The sequence below is a fragment of the Schistocerca americana genome, chromosome 11 (genome assembly GCF_021461395.2).
Source record: "Schistocerca americana isolate TAMUIC-IGC-003095 chromosome 11, iqSchAmer2.1, whole genome shotgun sequence".
Taxonomy (NCBI): Eukaryota; Metazoa; Arthropoda; class Insecta; order Orthoptera; family Acrididae; genus Schistocerca; species Schistocerca americana.
Genome location: NC_060129.1, coordinates 112,538,003 through 112,558,084, shown reverse-complemented (window position 1 = coordinate 112,558,084; position 20,082 = coordinate 112,538,003). Strand labels below are relative to the sequence as shown.

General features: G+C 39.9%; 1 protein-coding gene across 1 annotated transcript in view; it reads left to right on the top strand.

Annotated features, from left to right (window-relative positions):
- The window catches only part of LOC124553346, a 160,381-nt gene that overhangs the window by 96,907 nt on the left and 43,392 nt on the right, over positions 1–20,082 (top strand). The window lies entirely within an intron of this gene.

The window sequence follows — 20,082 nt, the reverse complement described above, 5'->3', positions numbered from 1 at the left end:
AGGCCGTTTTGGTTAATGTTACAAGGCCAGATCAGTCAATCATCCAGACTGTTGCCCCTGCAACTACTGAAAAGGCTGCTGCCCCTCTTCAGGAACCACATGTTTGTCTGGCTCGTAGCGATACAATATCAGAAACTTTTATTACTGGGTAAATAGTCCCTACATGATTTGACAGCTGACGTTTATAATTCACGCTCACGTCAGGAAATGCACCAATACGGGAATAGCAGCTTTTATGTTATTGGTCAGAACGCAAGCAATTATGGCGCTCGCCGTAACTTTCGCGCGACGCCATACTTCGCGACAAAAATTCTTATTAGTCACTGTCATATATATTGAGTCTCATAACAATACATAAAACTACATAAAATAACTACAATAATTTTGACATGCAAGGAGAATTAGTTCTAATGAGAGGAAGAAGTTCATATTTACTTGTGTTTCAACAATGACTACCAGGCAACTTTTAATTCACTGATTGTAATTTTATTTTGGTTAGCAGAAAGCAAACATAAACTGAACAAAGAATTTATTTGAATAGAGTCTGTAATTGTTATATTTTTAATAGAGAAAGAAAGTTTTGAGGTCAGGGGATAGCGTTCGGCGGAATCTCTTAACTTTTTGTTGCATACGAAGCGTTGCGTTGGGCAGCACGATGTTGGCGGGTTACGATGATGAGAGCAGGATACAGGCAGTTCCGCTGGTTAATCTTCTCTGGTGAAACGCAAATAAAGTTCCGGCACAGCTGTATCATTAACCCCGTGATGATTAACAAACCACAAGACGCCAGTATGTGACCGTTGTTGACATGTCCTTACATTACGTAGACATCACTCGTTTTTACACTTTATGCACTGTACATGATGCTATCATCCATAATTACACAGTTCGTCACATTCATATAGTCTTAGCCACAAATACGCAGTTCATAGAATTGTTCTTGTGTGTGAAGCACACCGTAAACAATATCCACTCTGTTCTCGCATTTCAAACTTCGATAGTGTCACTGAAAGTCATTTATATTGCACATTTAATTAAAGTCTTCACTTTCAAGACTCGGTAGAATGTGACAGACAACAGTTCCACCTCCTAAAACCAATACCGGCAAAGTTCATTCGCATAAAAGCACTGTTCGTGTCGACCTCAACAAAGTATTGTTAGCGGCACTTTCACAGTCCGGTTTATTTGCTCTTAAAGTTCGCTGGCACAGTGGTAAAGAGAATTAACAATCTGATAGTTCGGTATCACTGTCCATACAATTACGTATGCTTTTCATAAAACACAGTACTATTTTTCCGCGCATGCTTCACAGACACATCATCCACCATCCCCTCTACTACACAACAACCTTTCGACTATCGATATCTCAATCGCTGTCCGCTGTCTATAGATGTTATATCATTATTGTAAATTACATAAATCTTTGTAAATGTTATTGACTGCATTTTTCACAATTAATAACATTCCAAAAGAGAACTTAACAAACTTTACCACAGGTACAAAGCAAGAAACATATTTATCCTTTGGCAAACGAAATAATTGCAATTACATCTTTACATTTAAAAACCACAGTAGAATGTTACATAATCACAATTAGAAATGCCCATATGAACAAAAGAAACAGAATAAAAATCTAAAGAAAATTACAAAAAAAAAATTATACGCATAATTAGCAATGTCTTCACAAGTGGACACAAGTTAATTGATAAACAACATGTATGATTTTGCAAGTTGATCTGCCTTTGATATTGTAGGATTTACTGATGGTGGAACTGGAGTAGGCGGTGGTTGGTTGGTGCACAGGGAAGGATTTACACTATGACAATCACAAGGGCAGGAACACTGGGGTAGGGGTAATGGTTTGGGAATGTCATATAGTCTGACTAGGATGGTGCAGATATTAGGAGGGCATTAGAAGGTGACACTGGGTGGTGCAAGAAAGATATAAGGAAGAGAGGATCCCATTTGAGGGCTCAACTTGAAAAAGTTGTAGCTGTGGCCTCATAAAGTAATACCCAATATTTGAGGCTGACTGCTGAATGCATCCACTGCTGCCAAAGTACATTTTCCACAAGGTCCACGACAATAAGATGTGAGATATTAGGGCTTGTATTGACACTTTTAAGCAGTTGTATTTTTCTCACTCTATTTCCGAGTGGATTAGTACAGGAAATTACTAGTATGGTAAAAATTGCCCTCTGTCGTGCTCTGTTCAGTGATTTAAGCAGTGTGTATGTAGATGTAGGAAGTGTAGAAGCATTTGAGGTCTGTGTGGTCCTGGGCACGAAGAGGGGTCCGTCGTCACTCTTTTGTAAGTGAGAACTGCATTAACGAGAGTATGAAATTGCCCAGGAGATTTGCTTGTGAATAAAATCTGTGAGGTAGCTATAGTTGAGGACAGTCTGAGAGGGATTGTCCGTGTCAGTGTATATGTTGAGGGATTTTGTGGTGGAGCAGATATTTTTGCTGCAGGTGTGAGTGTTTTTCAGAGATGAGAGTATTGTCATGAGTGCCCCAGGGAAGTGTAATCAGACTGCTGTTGTTTTCTATATACATAAATGATTTGGTGGACAGGAGGGGCATCGATCTGCTGTTTCCTGCTGATGATGCTGTGGTGTATAGTAAGGTGTAAAAGCTGAATGACTGCATGAAGATTCAAGATGACTTAGACAAAATTTCTATTTGGTGTGATGAATGGCAGCTAGCTCTAAATGTGGAAAAATGTAAGTTAATGAGGGAGAGTAGGAAGAACAAACCTGTAATGTTCAGTTACAGTATTACTAGTGACCAGCTTGATACACTCCAGTCAGTTAAATATCTGGTCATAATGTTGCAAAGCGATATAAAATGGAATGAGCATATAAGGTTTGTGGTAGGGAAGGCGAATGGTCGACTTCAGTTTATTGGGAAAATTTTAGGAAAGAGTGATTCACCTGTGAAGGAGACTGCATTCAGGATGCTGGTGGTGTGACCTATTCTTGAGTACTATTCGAGTGTGTGGGATGTGTACCAGGTCAGATTGAAGGAGGACATTGAAGCAATTCAGAGATGCGCTGCTAGATTTGAGATTTGTTACTGGTAGGTTCAAACAACACATAAATGCTACGGTGATGCTTTGGGAACTCAAATGGGAATCCCTGGAGGGAAGGTGGCGTTCTTTTCGACAAACACTATTGCAAAAATTTAGAGAACTACCATCTGAGGCCGAGTGCCGAATGGTTCTACTGCTGGAAACATACATTGCGTGTAAGGACCACAGAGATAAGACATGAGAAATTAGGGCTCATACAAAGGCATATAGACAGTCGTTTTTCCCTTACTCTATTTGCGAGTGGAACTGGAAACAAAATGATGAGCAGTAGTACAGTGTACCCTCCACCACGCACCATATGGTGGCTTGTGGAGTATCTCTCTAGATGTAGATGCAGATGCCTAGGTTGCAGGGAAGGGAGCATTTGATGTAGAACGGGTGGCAGCTTTCATAAAGTGTAGGTATTGTTGGTTATTTGTTGGTTTTATATGGACTGAGGTTTGGATGTGAGCTTCAGTGAGGTCGAAGTCAGCTTGAAAGGAATTTGCTTTGGGTTTGGAAAAAGACCAGGTGAATTTGATTTGGGAAAATTAGTTAAGTTTTTGCAGGAAGAGGAGGAGAAATTGTTCTTCACCACGAGTCCAGAACACAAAGATGTTGTCGGTGAATCTGTATCAAACCAAGGGGTGGCGGGGAGGGGGGGGGGGGAGGGGGGGGGGGAGGGGGGGGGGAGGGGGGGGGGGAAGGGGTGGGAGGGGTACCTTATAGGTCTTGGGGAATGCCTCTTTCATGCACCCATGAAAAGGTTGTCATAGGAATGGGGTGCCCTGGTCCCCATGGCTTTGCTTCTGATTTGTTTGCAGGTCTGGCCCTCAAATGTGAAGTAGTTATGGGTAGGACCGGAGTTGGCTTGTGTGACAATAAAGGAAGTTTTAGAAAGACTTTCAGGCAACTGTTGGAAGAGGTGGTGTTCTAGGACAGAGAGACCATGTGTATGTGAGTATTTGTGTAAAGCAAAGTTGTGTTGATGGTATATAACAAGGATAGCACCCTGTGGGAGAGTATTGGAAATAAAATGGACACATTCCAGGTGGTGATAGTTATAGGAGTATGACACAACTATTGAGGTGTTTGAGCAATTGGCTACACAGATTCTTAAGACAGTGAGAGGTTTTGTTCAAGTTTATGGCTGGCTTCAAGGAGAACCACACCGAGTGTGCTGGCACATTAAGGGGCTGAGAGGTAGGATTTTCAAGAGGGAAAGCAGTTGACGGGAATTGCAGTTTGCAGAGGCAGTTTATTTGTCAAGGGCAAGGTGGGTAAAGAGTACAGATTTTTCAGTCTGGAATTTAAGGAGGGAATGGTAGAATAAAGGGTCACATCCAAAGATGGGTCTTGGCCTTTGGGAACAGAAACAAAGGTTAAGCACAACTGAAGGAAAAGCATGTGATACTGTTGTTTGGAGGTGAACATGGTGAAATGGCCAAAAAAAAAAAAAAAAAAAAAAAAAAAAAAAACTCGGTCTGGTAAAAGTAGCATTTGAATTGGGAGGGAGGGAGGCTGTACAAGGGCAAATGGGATGCTGAAAGAATGTTCTGGCAGAAATGGTGACACTTGCAAATTGTTGGTCAACAAATTCAATGACTACTTCCTTTGCAGTAGCTGCAATCAGTGCACCCAGTCACAAACAACCAAATACAGTCGAGTTGGATTTACTTGTGCAGATGCTGACAGACATTAATTTGGAGATTGTGAAATTATATATGATGGTAGTATCTGTTCCCAAAAGAACGGTTACCGTAGATAACCATGCAGCTTTGCTAGAATGAAATGATAATTAAATGGACACCCTAGCTGCCACCAGGCATTGATATACTTCATTGGGGACATGTTGAAAATGTGTGCCCCGACCGGGACTCGAACCTGGGACCTCCTGCATACATGGCAGACGCTCTATCCATCAGAGCCATGTAAGCAGGAGATCCCGGGTTTGAGTCCCAGTCAGGACACACATTTTCAACATGTCCCCAATGAGGTATATCAACGCCTAGTTGCAGCAAGCCTGTCCATTTAATTATCATTTCATTCTAGCGAAGCTGTGTGGTCATCTACGGTAACTGTTCTTTCAGGAACAGATACTACCATCATATATAGTTAAAAAAATATGACTTCCCAGCCATTGACCTTCTTGTGTGAATGCATACGCTATGCCCAAACTCGTACAGGACTTCGTAGATTAATCTGCCATGAGTAATGAGAATGATGGGCAAACATCTTTTAGGCGCACTACGGATGTAGTGGTGTGGACATGTTGTGAATGTGTGTCTCACGGGGAGGGTGCAAGGGATAAGTCCCTGCAGGCACACTATTCTCTGTGCCCTCGGTGGCTCAGATGGATAGAGTGTCTGCCATGTAAGCAGGAGATCCCAGGTTCCAGTCCCGGTCAGGGCACACATTTTCAACATGAAGTATATCAACACCTGGTTGCAGCTAGGGTTTCCATTTAATTATCATTTGATTGTGGAATTAATCAGGCCCTAAGAAGGAGTAATTTTGCTGTAGTGTTTACAGAACAGTTTTGAAATCTTTTGCTGAGTTTGATAGCATTATCTTTATGAACAATCACTAAATCACTCAGAGCATATTTCCTGACGTACTTAAATATGCTGTCGCACCCATCCAGAAACTGGACAAATATAGAAAATCACTTCTAATTACAGAACTTTATCACTCCTTCCAGGCTTTTCAAAAGTGATTGAGAAAGTGGCATGTGATAGAATACTGTCTCAATTAACTGAAGAGAACTTGTTAACTGCTGCCCAGTTTGGCGTTTATAAGGGATTATCCACACACACAGAGCAATACAAGGCCTCAGAAATTAAGTGTTAGCTAGTGGAGCTACACAAGAAAAAAATCTTATTGTCATATTCTGTGACCTAACCAAACCCTTTGATTGTGTGGAACACAAAATTATACTTTGCAAAATAAAGCATTACAGCATTAATGGTATCTCTCTTGCATGGATGGGACCTTACCTTTATGACAGAAAACAAAGGGTATCATTAACAGACTGCACCTCACGCTTGAAATTTACTTCAGAATGGAGGAACATAACACATGGAGTGCCACAATGATTGGTACTGGGCCTGCTCTTGCTTCTAACCTACGGGCACTGATCAGCCAGACCATTATGATCACCTGCAGAATGGCTGGTTGGCACCACATCTGCACACACAAGTCACCTAATTCCTGTAAATTCCAGAAAGGGGGTGATGAGCTCTGATGCCACTTTCAATCACATCCCAGATGTGTTTGATCGGGTTCACATCTCGAGAGTCGGGGGGCCAGCACATCAATTGGAACTCGCCACTGTGTTCCATGAAACACTCGATCACACTCTTTGCCTTGTGACATGGTGAATTATCTTGCTGAAAAATGCCACTGCCATCAGGAAACATGAACATCATGAACTATGTGGTCTGCAACAAGTGTACAATACACCTTTGCCATCATGGTGTCTTCCACAAGCTTCACTGGACCCATGGATGTTTACGTGAAAGTTCCCCAGAGCACAATGGAGTTGCTGCCAGCTAGTATCCATCCTGAAGTATGGGTGTCATGGAGCTGTTCCCTGAAAGACTGGGATTCATCAGACTTCCACTACCCGAACATCCAGTGCCAATGGTCTGAATCCATTTCAGTCGTAATTGCCGACATTATAATGTGAACATTGGCACTTGCAAGGGTCGTCAGCTGCAGAGGCCCGTCGTTAGGAGTGTTCGGTCTACTGTGTGTTCAGACACACTTGTACTCTGCACAGATCAATGTCTGATGGCACAGGTTACTACCTGTCCTGTTTTACCAGTCTACTCTGCCTACAGTGTCCAACATCTGTAATGAGGGTTGGACACCCAACCCTCTGACATCTGGACGTAGTTCCACCTCGGTTTCACCACGTGTTGAAGACACCCGTCACAGCACTCCTCGAACACCTGACAAGTCGTGCTGTTTCAGAAATGCTCGTGCCGAGCCTCTGGGCTGTTGCAGTCTGCCCTCGGCCAAACTCAGACAGATCACGTACCATCCCCATTGTACACACAGACAGCATGCCCACCGATACAGCATACACAGTGCATGTGTTGGACTACGTCATTCCTCGGCCAGTGACGCTGCTATTGCCTTGATGGATTTATATTTATAGTAGGTCAGCTGACATAATGTTTTGCCTAATTAGTGTAAATTATCTTATGATAATTTTAAAAGAGGATCCAGAAACTATTATGTTTGCTGATGACAGGAGGGTACCAATCGAGGGCCCAAACTCGACCGTGGCCCACACAGAGCCAATGATAGATGGACAGGCCTGCAGGTGATTCACAGCTAACAGCAGTCTTAATCTGCAAAAGACTCTTATGATGCAATTTCAAACAAGTGTAAAGGCTAAAGCTATAATGGAAGTCTGAGCCTACAATGGAGCACCAGGATGGAATCGAGGCCCAGACAATGTTGGTCGGTGCTTACCAGTGGACTGCACGGTCAGCAGCTCAGCAACTGCCTCTGCGTCAGCAGACCACATGTGCTGATCCTGGGCCAGCCTTCAGAGAGGTAATATTGTCACATCATGATAAGTGGGTCGTTGACCCAGCCCAGAACATTCGGCATGATCCACAAACACTGCCTTTGCTGTGAAATCAGCAGGAGACAGCTATATTTAAATGCAAATGAAACAGCTCGAGATCATCGAACTGCCAGACAGCTGTGCGACATCGAGCTCATGCTGTACCAGCTCCGGGGCAGTACAGCAGACATGTCTGCCTCTGCTGTGACTCGAACTGGTACCCACCGCCTAAGCCTTTACCTGGTACCTTGATCGTGGACAGTTTTGTTTTGAATAAAAAACATTGAGAGTTTTGTTTTGATTAAAAAAGTTTTATTGAGCTTCGTTTCCATCAGGAACAGCATTCTTCATGACTGTAGCAATAGATTCGTGGTAGAAGGAAAGGTGTCATTGGCCATACATTCTTAATCTATTTAATATTTCTAAGTAATGATGACTCATAAATGTAATAGCACATCGTAACACTTGACTTTATAGATAACAAACATCAGTTAAACTTGTCGCCTCAGCCCACATTTGTCATGACCCAGAAACAATGCCTTTACCATGAAACCAGCAAGGAGCAGCAGTATTTAAATGCAACTATACCAGCTTATGATTGTCAAACAGCTGGGCAATTATGTGACGTCCAGCCCACGCTGTCAGTGTAACTGATGTTTGTTACCTGTCATGTCAAGTGGTACCATGTGCTATCATATTTACAAATTATAGAGTGCAGCATCACTCATCCTTTTTTCTGCAGGTTTCATTACGCGAATCCAGATTTCGACTAGTGCCTAGCCATTATCAATGCACTTTTTCTAAAGTATGCATGGAAGAATCCTGGAGACACTAAAAGGTATCAGATAGATTATATATTGGTAAGACAGAGATTTAGGAACCAGGTTTTAAATTGTAGGACATTTCCAGGGGCAGATGTGGACTCTGACCACAATCTGTTGGTTATGGACTGTAGATTAAAACTGAAGAAATTGCAAAAAAGTTGGGAATTTAAGGAGATGGGACCTGGATAAACTGACTAAACCGGAGGTTGTACAGAGTTTCAGGGACAGCATAAGGGAACAATTGACAGGAATGGGGGAAAGAAATACAGTAGAAGAAGAATGGGTAGCATTTGAGGAATGAAATACTGACGGCAGCAGAGGATCAAGTAGGTAAAAAGACGAGGGCTAGTAGAAATCCTTGGGTAACAGAAGAGATACTGAATTTAATTGATGAAAGGAGAAAATACAAAAATGCAGTAAATGAAGCAGGCAAAAAGGAATACAAACGTTTCAAAAATGAGATCAACAGGAAGTGCAAAATGGCTAAGCAGGGATTGCTAGAGGACAAATGTAAGGATGTAGAGGCGCATATCACTAGGGGTAAGATAGATACAGCCTACAGGAAAATTAAAGAGACCTTTGGAGAAAAGAGAGCCACTTGTATCAATATCAAGAGCTCAGGTGGAAACCCAGTTCTAAGCAAAGAGGAGAAAGCAGAAAGGTGGAAGGAGTATATAGAGGGTCTATACAAGAGCGATGTACTTGAGGACAATATTATGGAAATGGAAGAGGATGTAGATGAAGATGAAATGGGAGATACGATACTGTGTGAAGAGTTTGACAGAGCACTGAAAGACCTGAGTCGAAACAAGGCCCCGGGAGTTCCATTAGAACTACTGATGGCCTTGAGAGAGCCAGTCCTGACAAAACTCTACCATCTGGTGAGCAAGATGTATGAGACAGGCGAAATACCCTCAGACTTCAAGAAGAATATAATAATTCCAATCCCAAAGAAAGCAGGTGTTGACAGATGTGAAAATTACCAAGCTATCAGTTTAATTAGCCACAGCTGCAAAATACTAACGCAATTTCTTTACAGACAAATGGAAAAACTGGTAGAAGCTGACCTCGGCGAAGATCAGTTTGGATTCTGTAGAAATGTTGGAACACGTGAGGCAATACTGACCTTACGACTTATCTTAAAAGAAAGATTAAGGAAAGGCAAACCTACGTTTCTAGCATTTGTAGACTTAGAGAAAGCTTTTGACAATGTTAACTGGAATACTCTCTTTCAAATTCTAAAGGTGGCAGGGGCAAAATACAGGGAACAAAAGGCTATTTACAATTTGTACAGAAACCAGATGTCAGTTATAAGAGTCAAGGGGCATGAAAGGGAAGCAGTGGTTGGGAAGGGAGTGAGACAGGGTTGTAGCCTCTCCCCGATGTTATTCAATCTGTATATCGAGCAAGCAGTAAAGGAAACAAAAGAAAAATTTGGAGTAGGTATTAAAATCCATGGAAAAGAAGTACAAACTTTGAGGTTTGCCGATGACATTGTAATTCTGTCAGAGACAGCAAAGGACTTGGAAGAGCAGTTGAACGGAATGGATAGTGTTTTGAAAGGAGGATATAAGATGAACATGAACAAAAGCAAAACGAGGATAATGGAATGTAGTCGAATTAAGTCGGGTGATGCTGAGGGAATTAGATTAGGAAATGAGACACTTAAAGTAGTAAAGGAGTTTTGCTATTTAGGGTGCAAAATAACTGATGATGGTCGAAGTAGAGAGGATATAAAATGTAGACTGGCAATGGCAAGGAAAGCGTTTCTGAAGAAGAGAAATTTGTTGACATCAAGTATAGATTTAAGTTTCAGGAAGTCGTTTCTGAAAGTATTTGTATGGAGTGTAGCCATGTATGGAAGTGAAACATGGATGATAAATAGTTTGGACAGAATGAGAATAGAAGCTTTTGAAATGTGGTGCTACAGAAGAATGTTGAAGATTAGGTGGGTAGATCATGTAAGTAATGAGGAGGTATTGAATAGGATTGGGGAGAAGAGAAGTTTGTGGCACAACTTGAGTAGAAGAAGGGATCGGTTGGTAGGACATGTTCTGAGGCATCAAGGGATCACAAATTTAGCATTGGAGGGCAGCGTGGAGGGTAAAAACCGTAGAGGGAGACCAAGAGATGGATACACTAAGCAGATTCAAAATGATGTAGGTTGCAGTAGGTACTGGGAGATGAAGGAGCTTGCACAGGATAGATTAGCATGGAGAGCTGCATCAAACTAGTCTCAGGACAGAAAACCACAACAACAACATTTTCTAAACTCGATGTATATCAGTTCCCTGTTGTTCAGGTGTCAGTCACAGTAGTGTTTAGTAAATAGTGCACCGATAATGGCTAGGCACTAGCCAAAATCTGGATTTGCGTAATAAATCCTGCAAAAAAGGGATTACTGATTGGTGCGCTCTATAATTTTGCACCCACTTTCGTAATGGAAGATAACTTGGTATTATATTTACAACAAGTCATCATGACTTGGATATAATGTTTTAGACTGATGTACACATCCCCAGAAAATGATGGTGGTTCTCAGTAATGAATGTAGATGAGCAAAGTATACAACCTGAACTATTTTCGACACTAGTATTTTTCAATATTTCTTACTACAGAACTCATTTTTGCTAGTTTTGAATTTAAGGATGTGATATGAGAAATCCATTTATGATTTTCTTGAATATGAATCCCCAGAAATTTAGCTTTAGAAACAGCACTAATGTTCTGGTTATCCATACACATTATTGGTGGTGACCCACCTTTATTTTGATCTGCATGCAATTTCATGGATACTATTTTCTGGGGATTTATTATTAGTCTGTTTCTGGTAGGCTACTTGGACACTTCTTTTGTGATATTTTCTGCAAATGCAACAAGATCTTCTTTGTTATTTCCATTCATCATTAGGCAGGTATCATTTCCAAACTGTAGTGTTTCTGAATCGCTAATGTGTAATGGGCAGTCATTTATGTATAATAACTAAAAACAAAGGATCTCAAATTGAGCAATGTGAAACACCATGACTTAGTACACTTGGTTCTGGAAGGTTAGTCTAGAGTTAATTTCGTTCTGTGAACTGTATTTCTATTGCCTGAAAGCGATATTCCAAACACAATTTAATCTACTGGTAGTTATTTAGCAAGCCTCTTACATAATATCTTTCAAGTTTTCTGAAGAGCACAGAATGACCAATCACATTAAATGTGTTTGTTAAGTCACACACCAAGAATAATCCTGACATTTTTACATGATCTTCCACTGCTTTTAATACATTGCTTATCAGGTTGAAAGTAACTGTTAGCTGTGAAAGGGACACTTTTTTAATATGTACATTTTAAAAATCCTGACAGTAGTGACACAGGCCTATAGTTATTCATACAATGTTGATGACAATTTTTATATAGGGGCACTACTTTTTCTGTTCTTAGCTGCTTTGGGAACATGCTACTTAATAAAGATAAATTGCAGATATCTAACTAAGAAGTGAGTACTCATCTCGCTGATACTTTTATAACGTAATTCGGCCTGTCATTGATACTCAATGTATATTTACTCTTCAGTGAATTAAAGGTATTTAGATCAGCTGTCCGCCTTCATAGCTGAGTGGTCAGCGCTGCTGGCTACCATGCGGAGGAACTGGGTTCAATTCCTGGTACTGCCATGGATTTCCCTTGGTGGGAGGATTGGAAGGGGGTGCACTCAGGCTCATGGTGAGCAGCTTGATTGAACAATAACAGTTCCCAGGCCAAGCAACCTGACAACAACCAGGAATGTGGTGTACTGCATCGAAGATGCCACTGGCATAGGATCACGCAGCAGTCAGTTGGTCCCATTTGGGGCCAGAACGCGTAGCTTCACCTAGTAGTTCAGTAGGGCCTACTATACTGAGAAACATTGCTAGATTATTTATTTCAGAACATAAAAGTTCTTTCAACATTGTATAGGTTGGATTTCGTTTTTCCCTTCACTAATTCATCTGTAACCGTTGAATAGTAAGAACTGAAACTGTTTAACTGCCCTACGATCAGTGACACTTTTTCCATCTATACAGTTGCATCTATACTCTGCAAAACCAAAATGAGGTGCATCACAAAGGGTATATCCCATTATACCAGTTATTAGGGTTTCTTCCTGTTCATTCAGCATGGGAAGAATGAATGTGTGTGTGTGTGTGTGTGTGTGTGTGTGTGTGTGTGTGTGTGTGTTATCTTCATGATCCTTCTGTGAGCGATATGTAGGGGGTTTTATTATATTCCTAGAGTAATCATTTAAAGCCACGAAACTTTATTAATAGACTTTATTGGCATATTTTATGTCTATCTTCAAAAGTCTTCCAGTTCAGTTCCTTCAATATCTCTGTGACACTCTCCCGCACATTAAAGAAATCTGTGACAATTCGTGTTGCCCTTCTCTGTATATGTTCATTATTCCTCATTAGTCCTTTCTGGTAGGTGTCCCATACACTTGAGCAATATTGCAGAACCACTTGCATGAGTGATTTTTAAGCAATCTGATTGCGCTTCGCCAGTATTCTACTAACAAACCAAAGTCTACCATCTACTTTACCTGCAACTGAGCCTATGAGATCACTCCATTTCATATACCTACAAGGTGTTACACCCAGGTATTTGTATGAGTTGGCTGATTCCAATAGTGAGTCACTGATTTTATAGTCATAGGATAATACGTTTTTTTGTTTTATCAAGTGCACAATTTTACATTTCTGAACATCTAGAGCAAGTTGCCAATACCTGCACCATGTTAAATTAAATTAAAGCTACATTTAACAACTGCAGGAAATGCTAAGTGTAGCCAGTATAAAAGTTTTCTAATATACACTTTTCTATGTTTATACGTACCTGGTCAAGGAGAATGGCAATAGATTTGGTTATATGTGTTATAGAAATAACAGTCATGCACAGATAATAGGTATTTTGTCTCGTCCCAGCACAGCCTCACTATAACAGAATGAAATAAGTGCGAACTGCATAGCGCAATTGGGATGTTAACGACAATGGGTTGGTTATAAATTGCTGTCAACATTTATATCGGAGACGAGAGGGAGAGAATCTCCTTGGTTTGAAGCAAATAAGTTTCCTGAAAATAGGCTACAGAATTGCAATAGGCAGAAAAGATTGGTTAGTTTCTATCAAGTTTATTCTCTCATATACTTATGTGAGGTATTGGACCATAAACCCCATAGTAAGATTCAGTCTATTTATTCAGACTTGCTACTTCAAAGCTAATTGCTGGTACATATAAGAAACAAATACAAAGCAATCACTTGTTCTTGGTTAGCACTGAAATCTCTCTAAGTAACTGAGACAAAGACTGACAACCTGTGTTCAACACTATTCCAATGAAACTCTAAAAATTCTACTTGACCTGCAGTTCCTGAGTGTCCACCAGAGTCTATCACCGTCTTGTCGTAGTTGAAGTCTTTATCAGCTGTATCGGCTGCTACGGGCCTACTCGGCCCCTCTGGCATCTCGCTGCTGAATCTCCAAACTGCCGGCACTGGCTCTGAATCTGCATCTGAATCTCTGCCTCTAGCAATTCCACTGCCTGGCCTTTTATTTCATTTCTCATGTACTTGGGTGCACATGAGTTAATTTGTTTCACACGACCCTTTCATTTCTAAGTGATCGGATTGCACAAGAATGCCTATGGTACCACACTACACTCTCATTTCTAATTGGTTGGCTTGCGTAACAATGCCTTCGGTTCCACACAACACTTTTGTTTCTAGCTGCACGCAACTTAATTTGGTTCCACACGAGTCTTTTCAGCACGTGACTGACACTCTCTCTTGCTGTATTATCGCCCTGGTGTTTGCGTCTTCCATTGCGCAAGTTTGAGTCGTGCTGCTTCCTCTGGCAAGAAGTCAAACACTAAGTTATTTTATCAAATAGCCATACTTGGCAGCCTCCGCCGCTTATCTTGTCCCTACGTCCTGGTGGACTATTTCTTAATGTTGGCTGGCTGTTTGCCTATGGAGCCTGGACTCTTATTATGGTCACAAAAGCAAGAATAAAAATTAAAATTTTCTATGGCCACAACAGTTTGACATACCAGTATTGAAGAAATTCTCTCTCTGTGAGGGCTCTGGCTCAGAAAATCAGTACTAAAATCTCTGTAGAGTACCACTATTTTCCAAATTACCTTGGGTTTGCCTAAAGCAAGGTCCAGTTGTTTGGAAAAACCACCCTTATCCTAAATTCTCTTGACAAAACCTCATATGCATATAGAGGCTACTCTTATACTCTGAGCTTCTTTTACATGAATACAGGTTCCTTCATGTTTTGATTCTATTCTGTAAAACCAGTTTGCAATGTTAAATGTATTCATATTTTATCCTGGAAACACTCATTCTGTTGCCAAAGTTAAAAAAAACCTGAAACACACTTCCATTCATTGCTTCTAAGATGTATGTTTATATCAACAACTTCATTTGTAAATAGCAGTACATTCTGGTGCACAATCCCAGTGTGTGTCCATATAGTTTAGTTCGGCATCGCTTTTTTTTATGATACAATCTACATCCCCTAAAATATTGTTCAACCTTTTAGTAAGAGTTCAAAGCTTTATTAATGACCCAATAGTCCAAAATGCTTTGAGCTGCTTTCATGCTATGCCTCTAACCCATGTTAACTAAGTGACAGACTTCTGTTTGTCAATAACTATTTACTGTTGTAACTTACATGAAAGCGATGGCCGGTATGCAAGGATCTATCCAACATGATTACATCTTTCAAGTTCACCTATATTAGTTTTCTGTGCACTTCATTCATCTCGCTGTTCCTAATAAACATTTGAATCGTGAGAAACTGCATGATTTTCCAAACCTTTTGAGAAATAAACCTGCATATAGCTCTACAACTATTGAAGCTAGATAGATGACCCTCATCTGTTGAAAGCTCTTGAACTATGTGTTAATTACTGTGAGATAAAAATTTTCCTTGCAAAAGCTTTTTGAAAATCTCAAAAACGCCCTTTTTGTTTTTCTCAGAAGAATGTGTGTATTGCAGCCATATTTGTTTGCCTTCAATAAAACTTGAAGGTGGGAAGAGGATAAGTAGAAAGGGGAATTGATTTTTAAATATTGAAGTCTACTGCACCATATAGATTTTTCTTAAATTACCAGGGATCATCAATAATGAGGAGTGGAATTTTTTGTTTTGCTTCTGTTCTACTGTTAGATGATAGTTATGCTGTTATGTTACTGGAAAGATTTTTTGGAAATTTGTGGTAAGGTCTTATGGGACCAAACTGCTGAGGTCATCAGTCCCTAATGTTATTAAGGGGCAATCAGTTTTCTTATGATACAAGATGACTCTCAAGTTCTCATAACCTATAATCTTGATGAAAATTACTAATTTGTGCTTTGATGTATGAAATTCAGTCTTATCGCTGGACCATCGGCCAATACACAATGCATCCTTCGGTTGCATACTACAATGAGGATAATACTGAACTCAGATACATGTATTACACATAAACATTACAGAATGCGTAAAATGCAACACAGGGATATTTAATGTTTTCCATTCAACAGCCTATCTTAAAATGGTTTTATTTTCTGATGGCAATGCTGCATAATATATTAAAATGTGGTTTCAACACCAGCATTCCCAAGACTTACAACAATAATGAAGCAGAATGCACTGCGTTGTCATAACAAATAGTAAAAGTGCATATAGCATATTTATGGGCCAGTGACAACAGACTTTCTGCTAACGCGAAGTTGGTTTGAAAGTGAAATTATTACACACAAACAGCTGTGGCTGGGTATATCACATAACTAATGAGGAGATATTGAACAGGATTGGGGAGAAGAGAAGTTTGTGGCACAACTTAACTAGAAGAAGGGATAGGTTGGTAGTACATGTTCTGAGGCATCAAGGGATCACCAATTTAGTATTGGAGGGCAGCGTGGAGGGTAAAAATCATAGAGGGAGACCAAGAGATGAATATGCTAAACAGATTCAGAAGGATGTAGGTTGCAGTAAGTACTGGGAGATGAAGAAGCTTTCACAGGATTGAGTAACATGGAGAGCTGCATCAAACCAGTCTCAGACTGAAGACCACAACAACAACAACAGCTATGCAATATTAGCTCAAGAAACCATTGTCGCCATCTGTTTTGAACAGAGGAATACTGGCAGAACCAAGTGATTTAGCGATTCAAAAATCATCCAAGGGACTTCCCTCTCACACTCCAATGTGTGAATTTTAGGCTGCAATTAAGCCAAATGCCGTGAATGATAAACCTGGTGCATAGACCATTCCCAAACAGAATATTTCTTCAGAAAATGTGTCACTGAACCTTGATTGATTGCATCTGCATGAACCAAGGGTACCATTTCTCAAATTTGATGGTATGTTGCTTGCCATCCTTCAAAGAAATTAAAAGTTAGTGTTCTGTGCCCGAAAGGATCAGCTGCTCCATTTTTTTTTCTTTATCTGTATCTTGAAATATTTTACACAAGATAACTGGTTGTATTCTAGGGTAAGCTGAGCCCAGGATGGTCACTGGGAGAGTCTGTACTTCGATCTTACATGAAATATCACAATAACCACTTTGTTTGTTCTTGTTTACAATTTGTTGTAAAATCCAATTGAAAGGCATCTTACAAATGAGACTTAAGGTAACATAGCTCAAGTGACTGCTTTGTGTAATCTTATTTTATTCATTTTTATTCTCTTGTGGTAGAAAAGGATTGCTTCAACCTTATCAAACAAAATGCAGATGATGTTCATTGAAGTCATTGTTAGCCTTTGTTTCTACGGTGGGTAACTTTTATTACTTAAATATATCATCATATTCATACTATATATAGGATTGATAAACATGTAATTCATTTCTTAGTAAGACTAATAATATAGCTTTGCTTCTGAAGGAAAGTTGTTGGTTGGCCGATTTGGGAGAGGGGACCAAACAGCAAGGTTATCAGTACCGAAGGAAAGTCATCATATCGCAGCTTGTTACTTAAACAACTTAGTTTTTGTACATAATATAATGGTCTTAATATTGTATCTCAAATATCCTTGTTTTCTTTATCATGAAATTTAACTGGAATAATTCGTCCTCTTTGAGAAGTGCTAGTACCTTCATAACACTGTGTCTTACATCTTTGATATCGGCAGAAACCTTCCCTTTCAAGTCTCTTTCTATCCACAGGAACAGGAAGAAGTCAGAGGGTGGTAAATCTGGCGAATAATGCACGTGGGTCAAGGTAGTCATCTTTGCTGAGTTGCTGGTGAACACTGAGAGCCGTGTGTGTGTTAGTGTTGACATGATGCAGGGACCAATCGCTGGAATTACACAAAGTTGGACGTTTTCACGCCAAACTCCTGTGCAGCCTTTTCATAACTTCCAAATAGAATTGGTGTTCACTGTGTGGTCTCGAGGGACAAATTCTGGATGTGCAATCCCTCTGATAAAAAATAAATAAATAAATAAGCCATATTGACAGTGTCTCCATGTTCGATTTCACTTGCCGAGCTTTTTCTGGATAATGTGGGCCAGTTAACTTCCATGGAGTTGACTGTTTTGTACCAGCTGGATCATACCGATAGCACCGTGGCTCATCACCTGTGATTATTTTGTTGAAAAAGTTTAGGTCATCTTTGAATGTAAGCTTCATTTTGTGACAGGCTCAAACGTGACGATCCTTTTGATATCTGGTGATAATTTTCAGCACAAACTTTGCTGCCACTTTTCACCTCCCCAAATCAATGGTCAAAATGCACTGAACTGAGCTCCAGGACAACCCTGACATGACTTCAAATTGGTCAGTTGCCTGCATAGATCTTCTTGATCAGATCACGCATTTTGCTGACGCCATCCTCGCTTCCAGCAGTCGAAGGGCGATAGGAATGAGGGCTGATCTTCAGTGGGCATTTCTCCATTTTTAAACTGAGAAAACCATTTGTACACTTGAGTTTTACTGAGAGCACATTGTTTGTGAGCTGTTGGAATTATCACAACTGTTTCCGCTACTCGACAGGAACGTAGTGGAAACAGCTGTGATGATGCAAACTGCTCACAAACAACATTCTCTCAGTAAGACTCAAGTGGTTATGTGAATTTTGAAAATAAGATGAAAATGATAGTAATGATGAGGAAAATAGTAAGAAATGATGATAGTAAGGAAAAAAATGTATGTTTACCTTATTTACCAGGAACTTGTGCCTTTTAAAAAGCAGATATAATTAACACAAAAGTTTAAGTAAAGGGAATTGGAGGAAATGTGTTTAAGGTCAGAAACTGATTATTTTCCTTGACTTCAGTAAGTGTGGTAAAACCGTAATAAGCCTGACCATAAACTATTTGCACTCACACTCAGTTTCACTACTTCTGTGGTCTAAACTGCAAAGAGGGCCAATTAGCTGTTAGCATCTCTTGTTTAATCATTAATCTTGTAGTTAAACTGGGTTAAGCAATTAATGTAATTACCTGAAGTAAGTTAAATTAACCCCCCCTCCCCTAAAAATCCATACCAATTAATATTATTGCCACCTAGTATAAAACGGTATAAACCTTGTTTTGTCACATAGCAGATGGAATACACAAAACCCATTTTAAAATATGTTAATTTATACACCATAAAATCGTCATATGTAATTTGTTGTTGGAGAAATATAATCATTTATTCACATGATAATCTTAGTCTACACTTGTTAGGGTACTGGCATCAGTAAATAATATCTTTCCTCTCATAGAAGACTTAGAGGATGTTCCTTTTCTTCAAGCACTTTAATTACTGTTAGCATTACCATTTCTGGAGGACTCTCTATTCTGAGCAATTCCAGCCAAAAACTAGTCACTCTCTGTAGAAAGGAAAAAAGAAAAATAATTGTCTTCGCAGAGGAAAATGGGTTCAATTACTATTAAATACGAGGGTAAATCAATTATTACCCACCATTTTGTTATAATTTTGTTTAATTTGGTAGTACTGTTGTTTTGCATTTATGATGCATGCATTGTTTATTTTTTGTTATCTTTGCAATTTTCAAGCTGCTAGGTTAGTTTTGTTATCTCTGCCATGCTGTTAATCGTGGCTGCTCCACTGTCTATTTGCACCAAAGAAGAGAAACGTTCAGTGATCCATTTTTTGTGGTTCGAAGGTGTATTGGGTCAAAATTCATCTGTACTGTATGGGAACAGTGTTTTGCCACAACGGAGTGTCTACAAATGGATTGAAAAAATTCCGAAATGGATGCACAAGTGTTCCACGCTACTAACGAGCTGGACGGCCTTTTACCATCACAAATGAAGAAACAATTGAGAATTCACATGATTGATTCTCTTAGACAGACAATTAACTATTGACAAAGTGACATGTCTTCTGCAAACTAGTCACAGTTCTGCCTATGAAATCGTCCACAACAGGCTTGAGTTTCATGAAGTTTGTGCAAGATGGGTCCCAAAACAACTCATACAGTTGCATAAATGTACGCACTTGGACATCTGCAAAAAACATTTGGATCACTAAAGTAATGAAGTGGACAACTTCTTAGACATAATCATTAATGGTGACGAAACATGGATCCATAATTACGAGCCGGAGAGTAAAAGGCAGAGTACTGAATGAAAACATCGA